At 35.7% G+C, this 26,857-nt stretch overlaps 1 protein-coding gene across 3 annotated transcripts in view; it reads right to left on the bottom strand.

Annotated features, from left to right (window-relative positions):
* Positions 1 to 3,938: 3,938 nt before the first annotated feature.
* The window catches only part of LOC138694493 (endoplasmic reticulum metallopeptidase 1-like), a 145,811-nt gene continuing 122,892 nt past the window's right edge, over positions 3,939 to 26,857 (bottom strand). Inside the window, exons 16-17 of one of the 3 annotated variants that reach the window (XR_011330956.1) lie at positions 8,065 to 8,343; positions 3,939 to 5,432 (exon numbers count right to left, since the gene is read on the bottom strand). The gene's annotated coding sequence lies outside the window, so the exon portion shown is untranslated. Of the gene's footprint in view, positions 5,433 to 8,064; positions 8,344 to 17,863; positions 19,292 to 26,857 lie in introns of those variants that run through there. The other 2 variants (XM_069818261.1, XM_069818263.1) reach the window with 2 other exon arrangements.

Raw genomic sequence — 26,857 nt, forward strand, 5'->3', positions numbered from 1 at the left:
TGCTGTTCAAAGACGAGCAACATCGTTGGATTGGGAGGGGTGGGCCTGTACAGTGACCACCTCGATCCCCTGATCTGACACCGATGTATTTTTTTCGTTTCGTTTACTCGACCCCTATAGATACCGCAGAATTGGTTGTTCGTATTGCTGCAGCTGCAATGGTCATTTCGGAAACTCCTGGTATTTTCTAACGTACCAGACAATCAATGGTACGCAGACGTCACCTCTGTGTTGAAGTCAATGGCGAGCTATTTGAACAACGTCTGTAAGTTAAACATGTGAACTCTCCTTTCGTGGAAATGGTACTCAGTACGTAGAGCTGTGACCCACCTTAGAGGGAACTCAGTCGATGTAACATGAATTTTGGTACCTACATTAAAAAGTTGTTCACCTTGACCGCATCTATCATACCTTAAACGTTGTAAACGACCTTTTGGATCATGGAGGATGCGCGTTCCTAGACCACTAACCGCTCCACCTTATCAGCGCCCCTAACGACAAAACGGTCGATATACTGATAGGCCACGTTTAGTAGCTAGTTCTGAGATTGGAGAAGTGGGGCTAGGGGAAGGTAACCTCGCGACCTATGCGTGCGATATGCCAATCTGAGATAACATCAGTATTATCAGTTCAAAAACATTACTTCTTTATAGTCCGTACAGAACTTTTATTAAATCTCTGCCTCTGTGCAACGTCACAGTTCACATTTAGCGGGAAGAGAGATAGCAAAAGGTTGTAATGTTTTTTTTAATACTATACTAAAAGCATAAGATTTCTACGGAAGATATTACAGGATCGAAGACTCATTCGAGAACGACCGAACATTATTGACTGGCGTTGCAGGAATATCACAAAAGTTAAACGCTTTAGAGCAGAGCAAAGACAAATTATCTATATGAGTCTTCAATAGACACCGATATGACTTTCCGAAAATGGTGACAGAAAGGAAAAGATGTTAGAAGGAAACAAGTCCAAAAGGCTTATAATAGTAGATATAGGTTTCGAAACTGGATTTCTTGATGCCGATCTTCTCATTTATAAAGGTGGCTCAACTATTGGTGACTACCACCGAGAAATGAACTCCATCTTCGAGAAATGGTTGAGGGAGCGAGTGACTCCAAACTTTCCACCTGCCTCTGTAACAGTGCGAGTCTACTATGGACGAAATAGAGTGGATATGACGGAAGTGGTAGTGATGATGGCGGTTGTGGTAGTGGAATGAAAGTGCTGGTGCTAATGATAACTCTGTCTTAGCTATGCCTTAGGAGTGAAAAGCACACTGTTTTAAGTGCTAGTAACAACATATATTTATATATACCTGGGTGTACTATGAGCAGTAATATGAGCTCTTGTCAGCAAGTCAAGAGGAGGATAGAAATGACAAAAGAAACTTTTAATAGAAAAAGGAGCCTCTTCTGTGGACCTCTGGAAGAAAAAGAACTAAGGAAGAGGCTAGTAAAGTGCTTTGCGTGGAGTGTAGCATTGTATGAGGCAGAAACATGGACATTACGACGAAGTGAAGAGAAGAGATTGGAAGCATTTGAAATACGGATATAGAGAACAAAGAAGTGTGTGAAATGGACAGACAGAATAATAAATGAAGCTGTGCTGGAAAGACGGGTGAAGAAAGAATAATGCTGAAACTGATCAGGAAGAGAAAAAGGAATTGGCTGTGTCACTGACTAGGAAGAAACTGCCTACTAAAGGATGCACTGGAAGGAATAGTGAACAGAAGAAAGTTCGAGGCAGAAGAAGATATCAGATGATAGACAAAATTAAGATACCGTACATGCATCGTATGCAGAGGCTAAGAGGAAGGCAGAAAGTAGTAAAGATTTGAGACTGCTGAGTTTGCATTGAAAGACCTGCTCTCGGGCAGAAAACTATGAATATATATTCAAATTTCTCAGAATGTAAAAAAATGGCATTTAACTGCTAATTCACACAATATTCAACTTGGGTAGTCTATGTCTATATTTGTATTTTACATTGTTTGAAGTTCAATAACGTCGTAAGGAAGTGTGCAATACACGACACTTTCAGCAATGAGCTTATCATAAATAAAGACTTGCCACTACATCCATAGAGCGTAGTCTTGTTCTCATCGGAATTCCAATATACTTGTGTTGCGGATATAGAGCAAATGTTTTTTTTTGTACGCTAGTAATAACTATTGTAGAATGTTGTGAATATATCTCACTTATAGCGGATACGTCATAATCAGGACTACGAAGTCCAGCTCGCTACTAAACGCGGCCCTAAAATACATGAATTTTCGTACATAAAAAAAGTTGTTCCTCTTGACCTCCCTTACGATCCCTCAAACGTTGTAAACGACCTTTTGTATCACCCTGTATATTTTACTAATAGCTAATAAGAGAAAATTTACGTTAGAGTATTTTTAAGAGATCTCGTCATTTTCGAAAAACCACAACAGCCCCATCATTAAAAGTTACGTCATAACGACCACTGCAATCCAAAGATGTAAAAACATCTAAGTTTATCTACGAGTACTTCGGAAGAAAGTTTGCTTTCTTCGAATATATCAATATGCACAATTTCGATGATTCGTTAATTGATTCTCCACTTTTAGTTTTTACTTAATTCAGAAAACAATTTTTATGCAAATAAAACCATCGCCTTGGTCTCTATGCTTCCTTATAACACGTATGAAGATTTTTTTTTTTTGCAAGATGACATTGTTTTCATCGCTAATTAAGCACGTTGACAATAATTGTACTCACTAATACTAGGGCATTCGAAAAATGACAAAAATTTTATTGTTGCGAACTAAATTTACTTAGTTTACTTTTAATTTTACTTCAAATATAGTTTCCTGTCATACAAACAACATGACGCACTCCATCTGCACCACCTTTTGTGGACACTTCCCTCACAGAGCGCACTCAGGGAGTCAACTCAGCAAATGCCTCGCAAGGGTTCTTTGGTTTTTGGGCAATAAGACATAATTACAAGGGTTCATAGCTAGAGTTCGAGTACTTCTGAACTCCATCTACTTAACAGATTGGTCACTGTGGTGGCTTATTATGTAACATAATCTAGGCCTCTCCTCAACGGCTTATAGTCGTTTAGGATGAAATGCTGGGTGCAAATGATGATTTTTTTTTTTACGGAATTCAGACTTTTTCTGTACTTGAGGAATAAAAGAAGTTCACATACTAGCGCTAGTGGAGGGGAGGGGGTGTGTGATTAGAAGACATGTGACTTTGTCGCTGTGACAGATTTTTAGCGGGTCCCAACTGTGACTATAGTTCGAAAATCACAAATCCGAGAAATTGCCATTTTCGATCAATACGTGGCTCATAGTGATATATATATATATATATATATATATATATATATATATATATATATATATAGATATTTCACTATGTAATGGCAGCCCACCTCTGTTTTTGTTCCTGTGAGGAGTTTGTAGTTTCTCAGAATCGGTTTAAATAAGAGGTCAGAAGGTCAATGCATTGTGTAAAATCGTGTGACGAAAAAAGTTTACTTCCACCTGTCTTTTCAACCTACAATAATGACAGTATCATGTGTGTAAATAGAATTTAAATATAATTTTTATTACATTCGGCTTATACCAGGCTATAGTTGCTTACATTTATGCTGCATGTGTCACTCAATCCAACGCCGAACAGCAAACTGCCACCACATAATGGTAGGCACAGTTCCAGACAACTGCAGGTTAGAAGATTCATACTAACATGAAAGACAACATACTGTGGGGAGCTCATGGGATCAGCCCTAGTAGGAATGTGGAGTAATGCCAATCCTACACGCAGGCAACAGCCAGCGTAACACCACTCTTGCTCGTAGAAAGCGACATAATAAAATGGTAAAACAGCTTAGCTATTCCTGGTGAACATATAGTGATACAAAGATTAATGAAGGAGGAGCCACATTTGTAATAAAACAAGTTTAGTACCAACAAATAAAAAAACACATGTTTAATGTGCAATACCATGTTAACATGGGGTACAATTCTGCATCACTTAACAATACACTTCATAAAAATAAACATCTGCAGTTGTCCATAAACAAACGAAATACGTAACATTCTTCAAACAAAGCCAATACAGATATTAACACCTGTACTGAACTGATGCAACAAATTACAATGTGTACAGAGCTTTATATGTTCAACTCACATCCAAAAAATTAAATTCATCATCCCTGATTTGACATTATTACATATGATCCAACTCTAGTATCTCATAACATCGTTATTGTGTTTTCCATTTCCATCATTGTGTTATGATCAATAGTGGTGACAACCATGCAATATAATTGAAAGTAACTCTTCTGAGTGCCAGTACACGATACTTTTTAATGCTATTTGGATAAATGCCAACAGTGAGTACTCCTGTGGCTTTAATTAGTTTGGTACAATGCACTAGCCTGCAGCATTTGTCTGTAAAGAAACTGCTAATCCACGGAGCAAAAATATAAGAAGAGAAGTTATGGCATACATTCTTAAAAATTAGAAATTAAGACTGGACTTTCTCTGGTTGGTTACTATTTTCTCAACAGTATTTAAATAGCATATCTTCCTCCCATAAAGTCATGCCTGTGGTGCACATGATTCAAAGTACATGAATGTAAAATGCGCACTATTTCCATTAATTATATGAAGTAAGTAATTAAAATATTATTTGAAAAAAAAAAAAAAAATCACCTGCAACAACCTCAGTCCATATACCTCAGTTTCTCGAATTCATATATCACAAGTAGATTGTAACAAATCAAATTGTATTAATTCATTCTTCAACCTTTACAGTGAAAAGCATGTGCAACCTGCTGCATAATGGATTACGAGAGTCTGCTGTCGAGATAGCTAATCTGTGATACCAGCACTAAATGTAATCCAAAGCATCTGCATTTTAAAAACATTTCTTTGAATCAAATATCCTGACAGAAGGACAAGGATAATGCAAATCTTGACATACCAGTAGTACCTTAATATTTCGTTTTATGAGTAAGTAAGTTTTATATTAGGCTAAGAGTACCAATCTTTTCATTTCATAACTATACTTCACTTTAAGCTCACGTTTGGCTGAATGTTAAAAATGTATTCCATGTTCTTTTCAAACTCATCCGAATATCAAATAACATGGGAAGAAGAGTAATCCTCAAGGGTGACAAAGTGCTTGAAGTCATATACCATGTGTGCTTTTGTACTTCATTTTTTGTGGATCTTCTGTTCAAGCACCATCAGATTTGACATATGACCGTTATCTTCTGTTTTCTTATCTCATTTTTTATTCATTCCTTCTCTTCTTTTATTATTTCTATTTTTTTGTTATTTCTTCCTTTTCTTCAACAGTTTCTTTTGATAACAAAATACTTTTTGAAGATGACACTCTGACATCTTCGCCATTGTAGCTGGTAGGCAACTGGCACTAAGATGGTTACTATAAAATACAACGCAACAGAAAAGAATGAGTAATGTACTTTTGTACATCCATAAAACACGACATAATTTACTCCAAAATGGCATTATTATGAGTATCGTTGCTGAAACTGAAAAGCGTATACATGTAACTACCATATTACCAAAACAAAACACTCTATTGTGATTGGCCATATGCAAATAAAATCAAGTATTAAATATGCTGTGCGTCACTGGCAACAATCAAAATAAAGGCACATAGTTCTCACATGTGTAAAAACGGCACATCAGCAGGTACCCAATGCATTCATTTTACACCATGACATGACTTTCAAACATAGATACACACAGAATGGAACTGAAACTAACAATCACAATGTATTTATACAGAACATTATGGTTAATGTACGTTGATTGACCAAAAACATTTATTTTACACGCTATGTCAAAATTAAATTTTAATATAAAATAATGAAATACTTTCACATGTAAGAAATGTCTTACATACCAGTAACAGTAAATAAGATTCATACAGTAAAAGCCCTATATAACATAGCTACTGCAATATAGTTTACACATGCTATATCAGAAAGTAGCTAAAGTGTAGAATGATTTCAACAATGAAATGGGAGGATAGCGAAAAAAGACTGCAACATGATGTACCACTATATATAATTTTACGTCATCAAACATACAATTAAATAAATTTATCCATAACTGGTATCTTTATACAACGCAGAACTGCACGCATTGTATTCATCTGACATAATTAGGAATATTAAATCCAGACTTTTGAGATGGGCAGGGCATATAGCACGTATGGACGAATCCAGAAATGCATATAAAGTGTTAGTTGGGAGACCAGAGGGAAAAAGACCTTTGGGGAGACGAGACGTAGATGGGAGAATATTAAAATGGTTTTGAGGGAGGTGGGATAGAGACTGGATTAATCTTGCACAGGATAGGGATCGATGGCAGGCTTATGTGAGGGCAGCAATAAACCTCCGGGTTCCTTAAAAGCCGTAAGTACAGTAAGTAAATAACTGGTATCTAAACTGGTCTTTCTTTCACTGTCCTAGCAACCTAAACAACGACTTTATTCACAGCAGTGAGTTAAAAACTTTTTCCATGACAACCAACCATAAAATCCATACATTCATTCATTTATAACTTCTTCATAAACAACACATTACAAAGAAAAAGCCTACAATTTAAAATTGAAATTAGGTATCAATGATAAAATTTAGATACCAGCAATGGATAAAATATTGTATAGCACACGAGAGTAAACAGATTTCATATGCTCGTGAAAATTATCACCCTTGGCTTCACCTCGGGCACTAAACTTTCTACTTGCACATGAAACCTAATTTTTACTCTCTTATACTATAAATTACTATTATCAATTACACAGCTTACTCCTATGAAACAAAATACGATAGTTAAACACTGTCTTGAATCGCTCAATGTACTGTAGGCCTAGCACTAATTTAGTGTGTCTATAAATGAGAATTTCAAATGACATAATATACATTTGTTATATTGTGTACACCGTAAGTGCTTTGGAAATAATTCTCACCAAAGAAATAAGGAACTTCACAAACTCATATTTGCTGACAAATAGCAATTATTTTTTCAGGGGTCATTTTTCCTTTGCATTATATCTGAATCTGTGGTATATTGGTTCGTGCTATATGTGGCTTTTACTGTAATTGAACACATTATTCTGCACAACATGTTACATTTAAGAAAATCAGTTCTTAGAGAGAGAGAGAGAGAGAGGGAGAGGGAGAGGTGGAGGGAGAGAGGGAGGGAGGGAGAGAGGGAGGGGGAGAGAGAGATCGGGGGAGGGAGAGGGAGAGAGGGGGGAGAGGAAGAGAGAGAGGGAGAGGGAGAGAGAGAGAGACGAAAACAGTCTGATGTGATATAAGTGAACTATTGCAACTGGAATAAAGTTAGCATTCACAAAAGTTTATTATTCACTATTTCTTAATTGATTCGTAGTAAAAACGTTTTCAAGCATCAATGAGGGGAGGAGAAATTTAATTTAACATTTAAAGGAAATGACAAACTGTGTATTATTTAAAAAATTATTCAAGAGTTAGGGAAATTCTGAAATCACTGAAACTTTGTTAAAACGAGATTTCTGTAACAATAAAAAATATTCATAAAAGAATGGAGTTTAACAACAAGATACTTTTTCAATTGTCTCATTTCCACTGTTCTAGTATCATTTATTTCAGAATGTATTCCTTGAAACAATAATTTGTCCCTAAAAACGCGAATTTGCCTTATTTGCGTTTTATTTAGGAATGCATTAGAATATTTGCCAGTGTCCAGAGAATATTTCGAAGAATATTCTCCAGACAGGTCTTAGAAGAGAATCATTAATACCTAAAAATGAAATGGCAGTCACATTTGAATTCAACATTAATGGTTCTTATCTAAATAAATCCTATGCTTTAGTGAATGAATCTTGTTTAAAAATAAAAATCAGCGATTTCAAAAGTGTGCTGAAGATTTTAATAACAGTATATCACTCATACCCAAGGAAATCCAGATTTTAAGTCGATTTTCCCCATTTTTTCAAAATTGTATTACTGTTCTTTATTCTGCTTCGTCAAGTAATGTATTAACAATGGAAGTCAACTCACCTGCTTAACTATAATATAAATTTTACTTCCAGATAAGTGTGGAAGTTAAATAAATTACTGTTATCAGGGGGAAAAAAACAGTTACAAGTAGCTATCTTCTTTTTGGCTGTTGTTTGTTTCATGGTGTCAAAATGGAATAAGTCAACTTATCATGTGTCTAAAATAGCAGTTCAGTGTGGGTAAAAATTCCAGGCCAAGTGTCATATATTTTTAATGTGCAAGACAACATTCATTTTTTATTATAGAGTTTGTCATGTCCTCAGTTGAAAGAAGAATCTCCTGAAAATAAACATGAACATGTGTCAATCGATGAAAAAGGGGAACCTAGTAAGAAAGGTATAAAATCAGGTAACGATTGCAATGGTTGTGACCTTAAGTGCCTGATTCTTAAGTTGTAACTAATGAGGTAGGTACCAGAAGCAAGTAGTGATTTAAAAATATATAGCAGAACTGTGAGAGATCAATGTAAATTATTAAGAAACACTTGTAAGGAATATACAACAACTAAAGGAAAAGTAAATTCTAGAAGAAAACTTAACTTGCTCGAAAGTTGAATGAAGTGTAAGGACAAAATTACAGATGTTGAAAGACAGATTTTATAAGTAATGGTCACTGAATGACTATTGTCAGTGTTTCATATAGATGGTATCAAAAAAACAAGGTAGAAGGCTAGTTGTTGGCTGTAAAGAGTACAACATGCGAAAAGAAAATTTAGTTTTCTTAGTCACTCATACACGTTAAGTATGCTGGAGAATATGTGGCTGTATGTAAGGGCTGCTTTCTAAAAGTTCTTGGATAAACAAATTCATTTACTGAACAGGAACTGCTAAAAAAAAACGGAAATATCAGAAATAACTGAATCAGACCATAAAGGAAAAACTTCCCTTCCAAAAACAGTGGCGAAATTAAGAGAAAGAAAGAGCCCAACAACACATCCTTTTTACTGTATGTATGAAAGTCTTTACTCAAGGAAGCACATAAAAGAAAATACCCTCTCATCTATTTCAAGAATGTGCAAAATGTAATGTGAAATTATAGCTAACCCAGTAAATAAAACTGTATTAAACAATATTTTAATTTTTCAGTCTTTCATTTGAAATTCCCAAATGTGATCTTTACCAAATTAAAATAAAAGTGCTTCAGAATTATCACAAGCATGTAACTAGTCTTCAGGTGAAGCATACAAAACAAAGCAGATTAGCAAAGAAAGAGCAAACAATAATGTATCCATTCAAGTAATCGGATTTGATTTACAACAGTGTTTTCCCAACTCCAAATTTAACAACAAACATTTCTCTCTACAAATGGCAAATTTCAACGTTTAATTTGCCTCTACTTATAGTATCATCAAACACGTTTTTGTTGCATATGGCATGATGGAATCGTTGGAGAAATGTAAATGAGATAGCATCTTGCATTTATAAGTATCTGAGTAATCTCCCATCTCACAAAAATCACATATTTTTTTTCAGTGATGCAAGTGGTGGTTAAAATAGGAATAACCATATGCTGGTTATGTTCACCATCTTGTGTAATAGAACAAACAAAGAAATGTACAAGACTTTTTCCACTCATGAGATTGATTCCAACTTGTGCACATTGTATCTACTAAAAATCAATTTCAAGGTATTGAAATGCAACAGACGGATTTTCTGGACTTTGCCACAGTTTTAAAACAATCAATTATGGTGAGAAAAATAAATGAAGGAGAAATATTTATGGGATAGTTGAAAATGAGTAAGATATAGACGAATTACTGAATACAAAATACAAAAATTTACGAAGAAAGTCATATTTTCCACAAATCAAATTTAAGGCATCCCGATGTTACAACATTTAATGATAAACTAAGACGTGTTTATAATGGGCCTAATCCTATTTCACAGAAAAAGAAGAAGAAAGATCCACGTGCTCTACTGGACATTGATCATGTATTTCATCACTTCTATCTGAATTTGACTACAGACTGTGTTCAGAATGTTGATTCAGGTTTAGTTTTGTCTCATGAGAATGAGTAACACTCTGTTATGTGTCGTTCTGCTGTGCTGAAGTTTAATGCACTGGAACAGATGTTTTTAAATTATTCACAGACATTTTGTTCAAAACTGCGTTAATATTTATTTAAACTAGAGTCAGACATATTTTTTACATCCTATGTAACTGTTACGGGAATATTATGCTTCTACACTACACACAGCAAAACAGAAAGGAAAATATGACGTAAAAGTTTTCCTTATTTTAGCAGTTAATATGAAATATTGACGTGCACTACAAGCAGTAACATGAACTGCTGCCAGAAAATCAAAAGGAGGATAGGAATGGCAAAGAAAGCTTGTAATAGAAAAAGAGCATCTTCTGCAAACTTCTGGAAAAAGAACTAAGGAAGAACCTAGTGAAGTGCTTTGTGTGGAGTGTGGCATTGTATGGGGCAAAAGCATGAACATTACAACAAAGTGAACAGAAACAATTGGAAGCATTAGAAATGTGCACATGTAGAAGAACAGAGCATGTGAAATGAACAGACAAAATATGAAATGAAGCTGTGTTGGAAAGATTGGGTGAAAAAAGAATAAAGCTGAAAATGATCAGGAAGAGAAAAATAAATTGGCTTGGTTACAGGTTACGAAAAATGAAGGATGCACTGAAAGGAATGGTGAATGGGGAAAAAAGTTCGCAGTAGAAGAAGATATCAGATGATATAAAACATTAAGATATATGGATCATAATTATGTGCAGACTAAGAGGAAGGCGGAAAATAGTAAAGACTGGAGAATGCTGGGTTTGCAGTGAAGAACCTGAATAAGGAAACAATGAATGAATGATGAATATGAAATATAATACACTTAAAAAAAAAAAGTTAAATCTGTGTACTGCATGGTCATAGGAGATAAGTCATATAAAAGTAAAACTATTATGAAAATTTGCTTTTGGCAATTCCCGACAGGGTATCAATAATCTGTAGTTCATATACAATTTTTCAAGTTTTTTGATCATCAATAACCTATCGAAAGTAGAGCGGGAATTAATTTATTCATTTTGTATTTACATAGCATAATGATATTTTAAATTGCTCAATATCGACTTATACCAATATCTAACAATTTCCAATGCATTAAGAACTGAAAATGTTAATTACTAGAATACCTTTTGCCAACAATCACAATTTAATTACTTTTACCTAATATTCTTCGTATTAACTTTTCAATACTAGTTAAATTTTACAATTCTGTATATTATCTTTGTTAGTACTAAAAGATACAGTAGGGAGAGAGCACTATTAACGATACATTATGTGAAAAAAAGTATACATTGGGCAAGTAATCAAGCCAATGAGAGACAACAGAGGTGCAGACGTCTTAAAATTCCCGACATTATAATTGGAACTGACAATCGATGTCTTTCATGACACAATAAAAAAACAGTATGATAAAAACAGCTAATGTCCCTGAAGTTTCCATGATTCATGGTGTATTACTGGTTACATTGTAACGAATTTAATTTAATGCCAAGTATGCTAAGTATTCTCTTTTTTATATATAAATAATTGCAATAGACAAAATCGATAACAATGAACCTAGAAACCCAAAATCATATGCAAACAAAGCTTTTCATTTCACAATTAAGTTCATCCTTCTTGAACTCAACAAAGAAGTACCTACTAAAATACAGATTGTCATTCATTACAATGACAATGTAGAGTATATAGGAATGTTTATAAAATAATGTCTAGATGTTATAAATATCATGCTAATTGCTCTAATGTTGCCGTAACACATTCATGAGAACACATTCTACACAAAGAAGTTACATCATTTTCTGTAACAATAGTTTGCAGTACTTTTAAAAAATAAGTGCAGTTGGCAAGATCAGTGACTTTGGCAGTATCTCTCAGTGACTCATTATTATGATGATATACAAGAAAAAAATATTTAAAAAGTGCCACACAAAATTTTGATGTTGTAAATCATGCTAAATTACAGATTTTGATGCACCTTTGATGGAATTTCCAAAAATTAATTTCAAAATCAATTAAGTCGGTAGATTTATAACAATGTATAAGATTCACACTTTTACCACAAGAATGAGCAAATACTTATTTTAAAAGGAACTAGATACAAAATGTAAATTATACGATCATTCAGCAACAGTATTTGACAAAGTACCTAACAAACAAACATTCTGAAATAGTTTCATGCATAGGTAGGATGGACTTGACTGGCACTATTGTGTTTCACATTTCAGCCGTATTTATAAAGAAATGTACTTTACTTACAAAGTTCGTATCATATTTATTAAATTATTCTGTGCAGCATTTATGCGACATACTTATCAGTCCTTGAGTGCAGGAGCACTGAATTTCGAGAGAAATCTATCGTAAGTCAATTCCAAATCTCGAATTGAGAATAGAGATATTTTCGAAACAAATTAAGGATATAAATACTGTTACAAAACAGTGGCAGCCTAGCGAGGACTAACACGAATTATGTGTATTCAATTTGAATAACTTTTTACTAGTCAAGTGCTACTTCCTAATTTCGTTTCAAGTAATTCTTTGTTCCAACAGTTTATAACATTTTTGTGATAAGAACAGAGTTACATTATACAAAAATAATATAAACAGATGAGACATCAGCCATTAGAAACGAAATCAGAAAGCAAAACAAATGACAATCAACTTTTACTAGAAATATTTCCTTCTCAAAAAGAAATCACTTTGGTGGCATCTTTTCGGGCTTCAGGAGCATTCTGCCAACTCAGTTGAATGGTCAGGATAATTTATTTTCTTAACATATATTATATATAAGCATATATTTGTTGACATGGCTATATGTCAAAGCCCAAATACATGCGCCAATTCCTGGGGATTTCATTACAAGATCAGGAATTTATGTAAATTCATGTTTATAGAAATGTTGATAAAGATATTCAATGTTTTGTTATAGAACTTCTGTCATAAGCTGTGGTACCTACCTGTATACAGAGATAGCAGTAAGAGCATTCCCTGATAGCCACATCTCATATAATTTTTTTACTAGGGACAAAAAAAGTCTTAGGCTATGGCACATATGCTGCAAAATAATTCCTACGCCACTTAAGAGCATGCACAAGTCTTTGACCGAAATAAATTATAATTTGTAACCAAGAATTAGTGTTTCTTAAGATTTCGTTATATCAAATTTTTAAAACTATTCATGAACATGAATGGAGGAAGAATATATGTGAAGAAAGACAAAGAATCGGTGAGCAGTTTAAAGTTGTGAGTAATGGTGTCAAAAGAGTGCAAGATTATAATAAAATGCTTACTACAATAGTGGTGATAGTAATAGTACAGAGCATTCACTTACATAATGTAAGTCGACCGGGCAGCATGCAACCGACACGAAGCCCATGCAATACCTGCCAAACTGTCTTCTGCACACTCAGCAGTCCAGTTCAGTCTTTCTGTAGGAGTGGTTGTGTTGATGTTAGATTGTATGTTATTCTTCTGATTGTGTTAGTGAAGTGTTTAGATTAGCTTGCTCACATTTCACCACAGAGAATTACAATAGAGCAAAGGATTTTCATGGTAGAGACTTATATGAAAAAGAGTGACTGTGGAAAGGTAAAAAGACGATTTGTAAGAAAATCTCCTATGTTACCATTCCACACAGCAACAGCAGCAAAAGACCACTCCTAAATCTAAATCTAAACACTTCACTAACATAATCAGAAGAATAACACGCAATCTAATGTCAATATAATCATTCCTACAGAGAGACTGAACCGGACTGGCGTGCATGCAGAAGACTGTTTGCCACATTTTGCATGGCCTTCGTACTGGTCGCACACCGCCCAGTCGACCTACATTATGTAAGCAAATGCTATGTAGTAGTAATTGATAGTGAACATTAACACTGCCTTCCTAGACTTCAATGTGTGTTAATTCAACACTGGTGCCAGGAACAATGTTATCAAATAGTTGGAAATTAAAGATGAAGGGAATGAAATTACGTGGCATAATTGATAAAAAGCCTTTATACAGTTCTTGACTAATGAAATTATAATATAAGAAATGGATTAATTCAGTACTAATTTGCTGAATACTTATAAATGAATGTAATCCTCGTTAAGTTTCTTCGAAGTTTTAACCCATTCTGCCAAATCATAGACAAATTTTGTCAGTTTACTGTTCTAATCCAACAATTCTAATGTGTTACGTAGAGCTCTATTCAAAGCAGAGAGGATAAAATAGGTCGTTATCAACTCTTTGCTTGGAACTTACAGACACAATATTGTTCTCAGAACTAGTACTTTCACAGAAAGAGTTTATAGCAGTTTTTCAGGTCTAAAAATATTCAAGAAAAATCTTAATAGGTTCAAGCATCCTTTCAGCCCTAAAAGTAAGCACAGAGATTTCGAATATTCACTAAAAGTGAAGAAAATGACATGCAGGAATAGGCAGAGATACGAGGCACTGCTCCCTCTCCCCCCAAGTCAAAGAGTTATAGGTTACTGTCTGTCTCTAGCATTAGGTATAAAGAAAGCATAATACTGATGAGTTCAATATTGATAGTAGGAATTTTCTTAACCTTAAATAACAAAATAATAATACAAACAAGTGAATTGGTTATTATTTAATCTTTATAACCATGAGTTTAATTATAAATCACAGAAAACAACAAAAATGACGCACAATTTCAATACTTTGGTACCGGGTATCCTACATTGTTATATATGACGATATTGTACCTGCAGTCTCATTGGGTTGACTTTTCAATTCAATATTTTGAACTGCAAACCACCATTCTCCCAGTCAAAATACTGGATAATTATTGGAAAGAACTTTATCGAACCATGGTTACTTCCATCAGTGGAAACTCCACAATAAAGTATTTCATTTTCTTCAATGGTTTTTAAAACATTTCCCAAAGAATCGGGTGCCAACACAGAGTTCACAATTGTCTCTGTCTTCGGTTTTTCATAATAAACTTCTTCGCAATATTCCACTCTGGGAACGTCTTCATTAGGCCAGATGTGCATGCCATCACATTGTAACTATTGTGGTGTTTACCAGTGTGAAAAGCGAAAGTTCCTTCTGCTGTGGTTACTTCATCTTCCAATTTGCTGCCGGGTTTTACAAAAAAAGTCAGTTAATTTTGTAGAAGAACTTTCTCCTCAAACTGTTCTTTTGTGTTTTTTTTGCAATCCAGATGCGCTTGCAAATCAAGTCCTCATTTATTTGATACTGAAACAAATGTACTGGTTTACATACCATGCAATCACCCTCGAAATCACCTCTACCTCTTCGAAAACAAGGATACTTCTTCTGTAACCCGGCAGAAAATTTACACTTTCTTTTCGGCATTTTTTCTCGTAAAAACTACAAGCATGCACAGAACAACAAAAAGACCATTATGAAAGTTGACAGCCAGCAAGCAATAGTAACCGAAAGACGACATACGTGGTGTGTCTAAAAAGTTCGGTGAATGGTGTCATATCTAAACGGCAACTATGCGCATGTGCTTGCGCATGCTCATGGTTCTTCAGAGACTTGGGGAGAATCGATACACAGCATGCAATGCATGTGACTGGCAGTGTAAACAGACTGCGACCAGTTGAACGTAGTCAGTGTGAGAGGAAGTGTCACAGCGCAATGGAGCAAAGTGTAAACATCAAGTTCAGCTACAAATTGGGTAAGACTGCAACGGAGACACATGGAATGTTGGTGCAGGTGTACGGGAGGGAAGCCGTGAGCAGAAAATGTGTTTACGAATGGTTTAAACGCTTCCGTGAAGGGAAGGAAACAATTGAGGATGAGCCACGTTCAGGTCGGCCATTGGCAAGCATAACCCCAGAAATGATCAAGAAAGTGCGACAAATGCTGGCACAAGATCGGCGACTGACTCTAAGATCGATTGCGGAGGAATTGGACATTAGCAAGGACATGGTGCACACCATCGTCCGCGATGATTTGGGTAAGAGGAAGATCTGCTCCCGATTTGTGCCGCACAAGCTCACAGACTAGCAAAAAGCAAAACGGATGGAAACTTCTGGTGATTTCATTTCCATGTGTGACCAGGATCCATTGCTTCTGAAAACCATCGTCACGGGAGATGAGACCTGGTGCTACCATTTCGATCTGGAATCAAAACGGCAATCGATGTCATGGTGTTCACCGACTTCCCCGCGACCAAAAAAAAGCCGTCTACAAAAATCCAAGGTGAAAACACTGTTGATCGCCTTCTTCGACAGCAACGGTATCATCCACAAGGAATTTGTTCCTGCAGGTCAAACCATTAATGCTGCATTTTACCAGTCCGTTTTGAACCGATTGCTACAGCGTACCCGGCCTGAGTTGCAGAGGACTGGCAAATGGATGCTGCTCCATGACAATGACCCTCCGTACTCCCCTGATCTGGCTCCTGCGGACTTCTTCCTGTTTCCCCGCTTGAAGGCGGCCATGAAAGGTGAACGTTTTGCGGATGTGAATGCCATCAAAGATCGTGTGACAGCTGTTCTGCGATCGATTCCACAGGAGGCTTTTGCTGATAGTTTCCAGAAGCTGTACGAACGTTGTCAAAAGTGTGTTGTAATGGGTGGCGACTATTTTAGAGGGCAATAAGGGCCGAACCCGCCGGATACGCTGTAGCAATCGGTTCGTTTTGAACCGATTGCTACAGCGTACCCGGCCTGAGTTGCACAGGACTGGCAAATGGATGCTGCTCCATGACAATGACCCTCCGTACTCCCCTGATCTGGCTCCTGCGGACTTCTTCCTGTTTCCCCGCTTGAAGGCGGCCATGAAAGGTGAACGTTTTGCGGATGTGAATGCCATCAAAGATCGTGTGACAGCTGTTCTGCGATCGATTCCACAGGAGGCTTTTGCTGATAGTTTCCAGAAGCTGTACGAACGTTGTCAAAAGTTTGTTGTAACGGGTGGCGACTATTTTAGAGGGCAATAAGGGCCGAACCCGCCGAATACGCTGTAGCAATCGGTTCGAAACGGACTGGTAAAATGCAGCATTAATGGTTTGACCTGCAGGAACAAATTCCTTGTGGATGATACCGTTGTTGTCGAAGACGGCGATCAGCAGTGTTTTCACCTTGGATTTTTGCAGGCGGCTTTTTGTTTGGTCGTGGGGAAGTCAGTGAACACCATGACATCGATTGCCGTTTTGATTCCAGATCGAAATGGTAGCACCAGGTCTCATCTCCTGTGACGATGGTTTTCAGAAGCAATGGATCCTGGGCACACATGGAAATGAAATCACCAGAAGTTTCCATCCGTTTTGCTTTCTGCTCGTCTGTGAGCTTGTGCGGCACAAATCGGGAGCAGATCTTCCGCTTACCCAAATAATCGCGGACGATGGTGTGCACCGTGTCCTTGCTAATGTCCAATTCCTCCGCAATCGATCTTAGAGTCAGTCGCCGATCTTGTGCACTTTCTCGATCATTTCTGGGGTTCTGCTTGTCGATGGCCGACCTGAACGTGGCTCATCCTCAATTGTTTCCTTCCCTTCACGGAAGCGCTTAAACCATTCGTAAACACATTTTCTGCTCACGGCTTCCCTCCCGTACACCTGCACCAACATTCCATGTGTCTCCGTTGCAGTCTTACCCAATTTGTAGCTGAACTTGATGTTTACAAGTTGCTCCATTGCGCTGTGACACTTCCTCTCACACTGACTACGTTCAACTGGTCGCAGTCTGTTTACACTGCCAGTCACATGCATTGCATGCTATGTATCGATTCTCCCCAAGTCTCTGAAGAACTATGCGCATGCGCAACCACGTGCGCCAAGTTGCCGTTCAGATATGACATCATTCACCGAACTTTTTAGACACACCACGTATATAGCATTGCCACATAGTGAAAACAGTTTTAAACACAAGACGCAAAGCTTCCAAACTTTACAAAAATAAAACATCGATAATATTGTGGTCAAAGAGTACAGAAAGAGAAGTTCACGAGAGCATGGGGTGGACTAAAGCATTACTTAACTGTAACAATTGGAAGGTTCCAAGTTACAACAAAGTAACTCTTACAAATGTTTGAGGCATTTTTCTTTACTAGTAACATCATATTTTGAACTTAACCTAAAAACCCGACCAAACAAAAAATTTAACCCTAAAAAAAGAGGACATGCCCGGGAAAATCCGGATGTATGGCAACACTAAGTTCATATACAAATCAACGTTTATGTAAATGTTATATTTCTAAATACAGGCACTCATTATGAGAGTTATCTTTTTATAGTGTGGGTAAGAACGAATAGGGACAATTGGAACATTTTCTAGAGAGAGCTCATTCAGTTCACTTTATGTGACAAGTTCGTGAGTTATCCATTCCTTTTTTTTTTTTTAAGTACAGAATACTGTCTAAGTAACATATTAGTAATAATGATGAACCTGCTAATAATACGGGTAAGGTCCCTTTTATAATTACATGCCACATGCTTGAAACCAGGTATGTAGTGTGTGACTTTGGAAAGATCCATTTTACAGTTTTGTAATAGTCGAGCATGTGACATGGCACGGTTCACAACTAAAATAGTTGGTGCTGCATACTTTTATCACAAGATGGTAAGAAAAAAAAAAAGAGGAAAAGGCGTTTCAGTGTTCATGCTCTCAACATTCGAAGAGACCTGAAAGGAGCTTTCATAACCCTGTATGCTGACTTACGAGAAGATGCAACAAAGTTCAATTATTTTAGGATGAGTCCCAAAACATTCGACGAATTATTTGGGAAAGTTGGAAGTCATATTCATATTACAAGGAACCACTCCATGCCCATGAGTCCAACTGAGAGACTTTGTGTAACTCTGACGTAAGAGTATCTTGTTTGATATAGACATAGAAACTACAATTAAAACCTCCAATGTATGAATTTATTGAAATATTTATTGTTATAAATATTATTTTAATTATTAAATAAACAATAACTGTACGAATCGTTTCTCACTTCATATTTGAATTTTTTTCTTGAGATACTGTTCATTGTCTTTCCTGAATGCATGTGCACTCGTTGTTTTGTCACCTCGGATTTGACACTATACTGCAATTCCTGATTCTCAAGCAGATCCTTCTTGGCTGGTCGACAGACTGAGAATGTGAGTGGGTATAAATTATTTGGGATGTATCTGGATTAGACACAGACAGATACAATTGACGTGGATGGTTGGATCACTGTGGCCTTGGACGGGTGTGGACCGCCGCAACAATGGAACACAAAGGCCAATCCCCAGCTCTATAAATAAGGACAAGCAACCAGTCAGGTTATCAGTTGCTACAGGTACCCCTAGCAGGAGACTTCGACCTAGGATACCTAACCACTGAAGATGTTTGCCGCAGTAGTAGACGAAACGTCTGGGAACATCTGCACCAGTAGACCATGGCATCTTAGCCCAGAAGCTCCGTTTCAACTAGACACCGGCCGTGAAAGCCTGCATGCTAAGATAGGCTAGCTATTTCTCAAATAGTGCATGAAGTATGTACGATGTTGTCATTGGTGCTGAGAAATAAGTGCATGGTTGAACCTTCTTTAGAAATATGGAAAGAAATCAACCTTAGTTTTGAAAGTAAAGCAAACTTTCCAAACTGTTTGGGGGGAGTTGATGGGAAGCACATTCATTTTGTGAAATCACAACACAGTGGATCACTTTATGAACCACAAACATTATTTTTCTGTTTGTTTGATGGCTATTTGTGACGCCAATTACTGTTTTATTTTCATTGATATTGGGGCCTACAGGAGAAATTGTGGTTGGGTGCATTTCAAATAATTTATTTTGGTTCAAGATGACTAACGGAATGCTTGACATCACTCCACCAAAGCCACTATCAGGAAATGTTTACCCTATACTGTCCCATGTATTAGTTGCAGATGAAGCTTTCTCTCTTAATGAACATGTATTAAGACCTTATTACAGGAAACATTTAAACCACAACAAGAGGATATTCAACTATCAGTTAGCCCAGGCTCGAAGATATGTAGAGTGTACTTTCGGGATTCTAAGCAACAAATGGCGAATTTTCCATCATCCCTTAAATGTTGAAACAAATCTTGCTGTGGATGCTGTAAAAGCCTATTGTGTTCTGCACAACTTCATTAGAGTTAGAGAAAGTTTTGATTATGAAGACATACTGACTGTGGTCAAGCTTGAAGATTTAAGATCACGACTATGCAACAGAGGAAGTGGTATGTTGAATGCATTCAATAAGGGATAATCTCTCACAGTATTTCATGGATGTTGGTAGTGTGCCATGGCAGAAATCAAAGATTTAAGCTCTACAGTATTAGTCATATTTAGAGCCCGGATTTATATAATCGCTGTGCCTCCAAAATCCACTATGCACATTTAAACAGATTTTTCATGAGGGGGCGGGGGAATTCACTTTTAATTCCCTTGATTATCAAAGTGATAATGCTTTTTTCTTTCCCTGAAAAATGTTTAAATGCACATAGCAGATTTTGGGGGTGCAGTGACGATATCCAAAATGCATATTGCATGCAAGCTAATTTAACATAATATATGTTAGTGCATGTAATTGCATATTTTAAGATTTATTTACATTGCATATGTATTTTATTTCAGTATGAAATGTATATTCTAGGCATATTCTGATATATATATTTTTTTGTTATACAAAAAATGGCATATTCAGTTATTTTCTGAAGTTTAATGAATAAATAATGATTCACGCCCAGTGGAAATGCGGTATTATGGTTAGCTCATTTTTATGAAATTACAAAAAAAACATTTCTGAAAAACTTCAATCATTGCTTGATAAAAATTCTGAATACTACTCTGTTTGTCAGATAGCAACATTGTTAGGTGGTGAAGCATTGGAAGTTGAAGTTGACACAAGAAGAAATGGAGTTTATATCGTGCAACTTTGGTTCTTGTAATGTAGAGAGGTCATTCTCAATGTACAAAAATCTGTTTTCTGACAGGTGTAGGAGCTTCACCATGGAAAACATGAAGATGACATTCATAGTTTCCTGCAATTCTCAGCTTTAATGTGAATAAAAAATATAAATGTTATACTTAAGTAATATTAGTGACACTCAAGTTAATTGTTTAACTGTGTTTGTTTTATTGTAATGGACAATGATTTACACAACTTTGAACAAAATGTGCATGCACTGAAGTTTAAAAAAACTGTCATATTTTTACTAAATTTAAAGCAAAAATATTTACGATGTGTTATTTTTCGAAATTAGTATTGCATATTTTTAGTGCATATTTTGAAAATTTTGTAGAGCATATTTGCATGCATATTTCAAGCTTCATAAATGCATATAATCCGGGCTCTAATGATATGTGTATTTTATATTTCGTTTTGTTACTTTCATAATGTATAAAAAAAATACAAGGTCAATGCAATTGTTTGTAAATTAAAGAAGACACAAAAAACAAAATAAACACTCATCTAATTTTTTCTTTAAATTGTCATCACTTTCATCAAATACAGGGATGATGATACTGGTACAGATTTCTTCCCACGCTTTATTCCGCAGATCTCGATTTTTGTAGTCTTTATTACCTGGGGACCATAATGTAGGTCTGGACTGCACTTCATTAATCAGCATCTCTGTATCAACTACGACATCCATTCTCTAGCACTTTACAAAACCACAAGCTTAACTGAACTAATCTTCATACCATAAAAGAAGACTGGGTGTCAACATATATAACTAAAAATCCTTCTGCACCTCCACCACTGCACAATGATCCATAACTCGGAAAACTCCACCAAAATTATTTTTTTTTTCAACTTTTTTATTGACCATTTTTGCTTATGGCACTTGATTAACAACACATTGGACCATCTAAATTCGATACTGAAAGATTTCTAATTCAATAAATATGCTCATGAAAACAATATATATATATATATATATATATATATATATATATATATATATATATATATATAATTTTTTTTTTTTTTTCCCAAAATTTAACACAAGTAGTTTTATTCCTAATGTATTTTAATGTCAACAATGACCTAATGTATTTTAATGTCAACAAGTAGTAAATGTGTAAATATAGACTTTGTTTGCTTTTTACATATTGAACAAAAAAATCATGTGATGAAATAAATTCTCGAGCTACAAAAAATTTGCAACTGAACGTAGCAATCAGTTTACATTCCAAAGAAAGCTTATAGTGTGTAGAATGTGATAAAATGAAAAACTTTTGCAGTCAGTGTACATGATGTTTTGGTGAGAGCATGCATTAGCGCATGAGCCAGCCAGGCAGGTAGACACCATGCTCCCTCAACCAGTACTTCGACACTGGCACTACTGTGCAGCATAAATTTCTGCGGATTTTTATTAAGTTTGTATTGGTTATTCAAGTAGTGTAGATATGTTGCAATTTCGAGTGTGCATACTATTATTAGGGCAATCTCCTTTATTTTAAATTTTTAAGCATTCACAATGGGATGTTGAAAATCTTGGAGAGAACTGTAAGAAATTCGACAAAAATCTGGTAAAAGTAGAAGTGAACAACCAACACATTTAATTAGTTATGTATTAAAATGTTTAAGAACCATTCTTCACCTGAAGATGAAAAGAAAATAAGGACACATCTAACGATTTTTGTAAATTATTATTTGATAAACTTGAAAAGTGCCACAGAAAACATTAAGCATTTTCATTAAATTATGCAAGTTGGTTGAGTTTTGAGTGCTTCTCAAGGGTAGAATCATAGAGGAATCTTTAGGTTAAAAGAAAGATTAAACGAGGATGCCGTAATTTGACTTTTGATGAAAGCAGTAATAAAAGTAAATTACGAAAAACAGAAGCAATGCATCAAGAAAGTAAGTATGACCGAGTTAGCTTTTGCTACAATAATAAGACTTAAAGTTAGAAGAAGGGAAGGAGGTAGCTTCTAAAATAAAGTTGTCTTAGCAACTCCTATGAGAGCTGGAAAAAATCTATCAGGAATAAACTGACTCTAAATCATGCAAAGAAATGCGGCCTTATTCAGATGATGAAAATTGTCGAGGCAAGTTTAAGTGAAAACAATGTAAGTTAATCTGGAAAGAAACTAAAGAAAAAATGCTGATTTGTATTTCTCTTATCATTGGGTACTAGGAGCTAAAGAACATTTTTACCCACCAAAAGTGTCAATTACTTTCGATGAAACATCCATAGAAGTGAAGCTGCAGGAATTGTTGGACCGTACAGCAACATGTCTAGTAAAACTACAGGCTGTAATAGGATCATTACATATAATGAATCCAGATTGGGCAATCGTCATATAAACAAAGGTCTAGTGATACAACTTACAATGAGTCATGTCTTTATAACATGTGTAGTGCAAGTTCAGTTATTTTACCAAGTAGATCAATCATCTCCAAAGGTAATTATATGGTTGTTTATCACCTTGATACTACAGATCTATCAGAATCCACTTCACTTGCTTCTACTGTCACTGGTGTGGATGAAGATCTGATAAAATGCTTTGGTGTCATTTTGATCACTATCCATTATGGAGACAGCATAAATGAATCAACCTTCAATGAGTTTGCCTTAATTATTGCAAAACTGTTCATAGAAAAATATCCTTGGTATAATGTCCCCCATTTGTACATAAGATCCTTCTGCATGGGGCATCTGTCACTTCTTCCACATTTAATCACCATATCACCTCGAAAACTACCAAGAAAACCTGAAAAATCTCTTCCATCTGATGTAGTTCACTTCCTTAAAAAGCTGCCATTTGAGATATCCCTAGATTTTTATTCCAGAGTTGGCATTAAATCTACTTCCGACAAGGATGACGAAGGCAAAAGCAGCAACGTGGAATAAGTTTTAAGGAATGCTAATGTATTTAATAACATTACTGATGTATTAATATATTTATTTTAATAGAGATACACTTTCGTTAAACTTTAAATTTCCAGTTAAATATATACGCAATTGATATGGCAGTAATACAGTTACTGATATCAATATATGAGACAAAAAGTAAGTACTTTCTGCTTAATAGACTCTGAAAGTGTTGAGTCACTTATAATATTATTTGTATGAATTAAAAAAAAATATTTACTACAGGAATTTTGCTGGCTTTTCTGCTCTTTTGGATAGTGCCGGAAATAAGGCATGCATCAACACACGAGGAGCAATTACAAATGATGTGATATAACAGGTAATTATTTTAAACTAACAACCTAACAAAGGATTTAATGCAGTGATGTCAAAGAAAGAGTGCATAACGGACGTTTGATTCCTTCCCGTGCTTAAGTGCTGGAGTGGGATGCCATAAACACAGATAAGAGCAAGACACAGGGGTGGACAAAGTGAATTATTTTCACACGCCTAGACTTGAATGGAGCAGTATATACCGCACGCACTGGAGATAAGCGAGCGTTGGGCGTCACTTTACTCCTGTGTTTATGAAAACTTGTGATAAAGCTAGCCCAGCTATGCGCTATTAGACGAAACATCACATGTTTTGTCTCCTGGCCTTGCTTGTCTCTGCTAGGTCCCGTCTCACAGTCAGCTGGTTAGTTCACGCGCATACTATTTATTTTCTTTATTTATTTTAAAATATTTTTTCGTGGGCAAAGGCGTCTTAATGAAGAAAAATCTAAATTTCTCCATTTCCATAAAAAGTAAGAAGAACTGTTTACATGTCAATATAAACTTTAATTTCTCAGCATCGAAATAAACCATGATTTTGATCATTGGGTGAAAGGGTTTCGGAGCCACAACAGTTTAAAGTTGCTAATTTTGTGAAAATACGATAAATTAAAATATTTTTAATTTAAACACTATTAAGTTCTGATGCCTCAACTTTGCACAAAGCATTGTATCACAGTTGTCAACGGACAGAAAAAGTTTCATTGTATTTGAAAAATGCAAGGTCAATTTTCTCTATATTTCAGTCGATCTGAGATGGAATAGCCCATACATTAAATTTGAACACTATTTATTTAGGCCTACAGGACTGTCTTCAATTGAATACCTCTTTAATAACTGTACTTGATTTTTTTGTTATGTAGCCCTATACATCTGTCAATTCAGTTTACGTATTTGGAAATTAGAAGTTTATCACATTAGTATATACACTGAACTTTTGTAAACTTTGTGTTTACAGCACATGTTTATGAATCATTTGTTTTTAATTTGTTGTTTGTATTTCTTTATGTTGGTGTACTTGTAATTGGGGATAACTCCCTGTAAGGACCCTCAATAAAGAAATAATAAATTAATTTATACATAGTAAATAATCTAGATATTTGCACTTACAGTAGTCTGTAATGTATGTAATAATTTTAATCGTTCTTCCCCCTCGATATCTCTGTATGTTTGTTCATGGTATGTTGAATAATGTCGCTGTATGCTGCTTTTCTTACTAATCGTATGTTGTCCACATATTAAGCACTATATTATCTCCTTCCTGTTCCTTGCATAGGAACTGCAGTGCTCATTCGAACTGGAACTTTTTATACGATCTATTCGCTGGTGCATGATTAATACCAACTGTACACTGTACAACCCTCACTGAAGCACGTATTCGTAGCTGGCGCGCTCTGCGTGCTCCAGTAGCGCAAGCATTCTCGTAGCGCATATACGCTCTGATTGACATCACTGATTTAATGCATGTGGGACTTACACTAAGACACATCCATAGTTAACGTACTGCTTCTGTTTGAGCCCTTAATTACAAACATCAGCCATTATTGCCTACATTATTACTGTAGACCTATATATGTTGCAGGACATTAACAACATGCAATTTAACACAGCACAGCACTGACACTGTATTATAGAGTATAAAGAAACTGACTGACCGACCATGATACCCATCTTGCTGTTTGGGTTGGTGTTATAAGTGGTGACGCAGCTGTAGTTAAATTACAAATTCTGCTTGTCATCTTATCACGCCTCATTGCCAATGGTCTGTGCTTGGCTCCGCCTACAAATCACAGTCATTCTCGACAGCCTATATTAATTTTACAACTGCTTCATATATCCTATTTACTTTTGAGTTTAGAAAAACAGCACATTTCCTATTAAGTTTTTGGAAATATCTAATAGGTCGTGCTTTCAGACAGGCAACTAAAATTAACATTGAGATCTAGAAGCAATAAAGAGGTTTATTTTTTCCTGTAGCTAATAGGATGGGCTTCAGTCGCGTGTATATTTACATGCTTATAAGGAATGAGGATTAGTGAACCACTTGGGATGAGGCATTAACTACAGAGATCCTCATATGGTTTTAGTCCCATCCACGTGGCGGTGACATGCTAGGTGTAATGGCTACATGTCTGTTCCAACCCGCTTCAGTCACAGGTAGAAGAAAGTGACTGCTCGACGCAAGCAGGTAACTATAAAATGACTCCATTGAAACAACGTTAATTCACACATCTGGCATGTGGACATAAATATAAAAGGAGCCTAATAGTGTGTTAGTGCATCTGCTGTTATTGCGAGTGATAACATTCAACCTACAACTAGTGACTGTAAAAGTGACAACAAATCGTGGCCTTGGTTTGACAAGGTTCTAACTGCTTTTACCATACTTTTGAGATACAGAGCTTCAAAGTTTAAATTTATTGTAATATGAACATTTAGTTGCTTATATTTATGAAATGTTACGTATGGCATCTTAAAGCACTGAACTTATAATTACTTACTTTCATAGTCTAATTAGACCACTTATTCATTTCATTTACAATATTTAATTTTGCAGTTAGAACTATGCCCTTCCATAATGAATTTTCAGGGTGAGACAAGGTTCTAAGTGCTGATAGAACTTTGTCAAACTATATTTCTATTCATTAATTAAAACAT

Source organism: Periplaneta americana, chromosome 2 (genome assembly GCF_040183065.1).
Source record: "Periplaneta americana isolate PAMFEO1 chromosome 2, P.americana_PAMFEO1_priV1, whole genome shotgun sequence".
In the NCBI taxonomy this organism is placed as follows: domain Eukaryota; kingdom Metazoa; phylum Arthropoda; class Insecta; order Blattodea; family Blattidae; genus Periplaneta; species Periplaneta americana.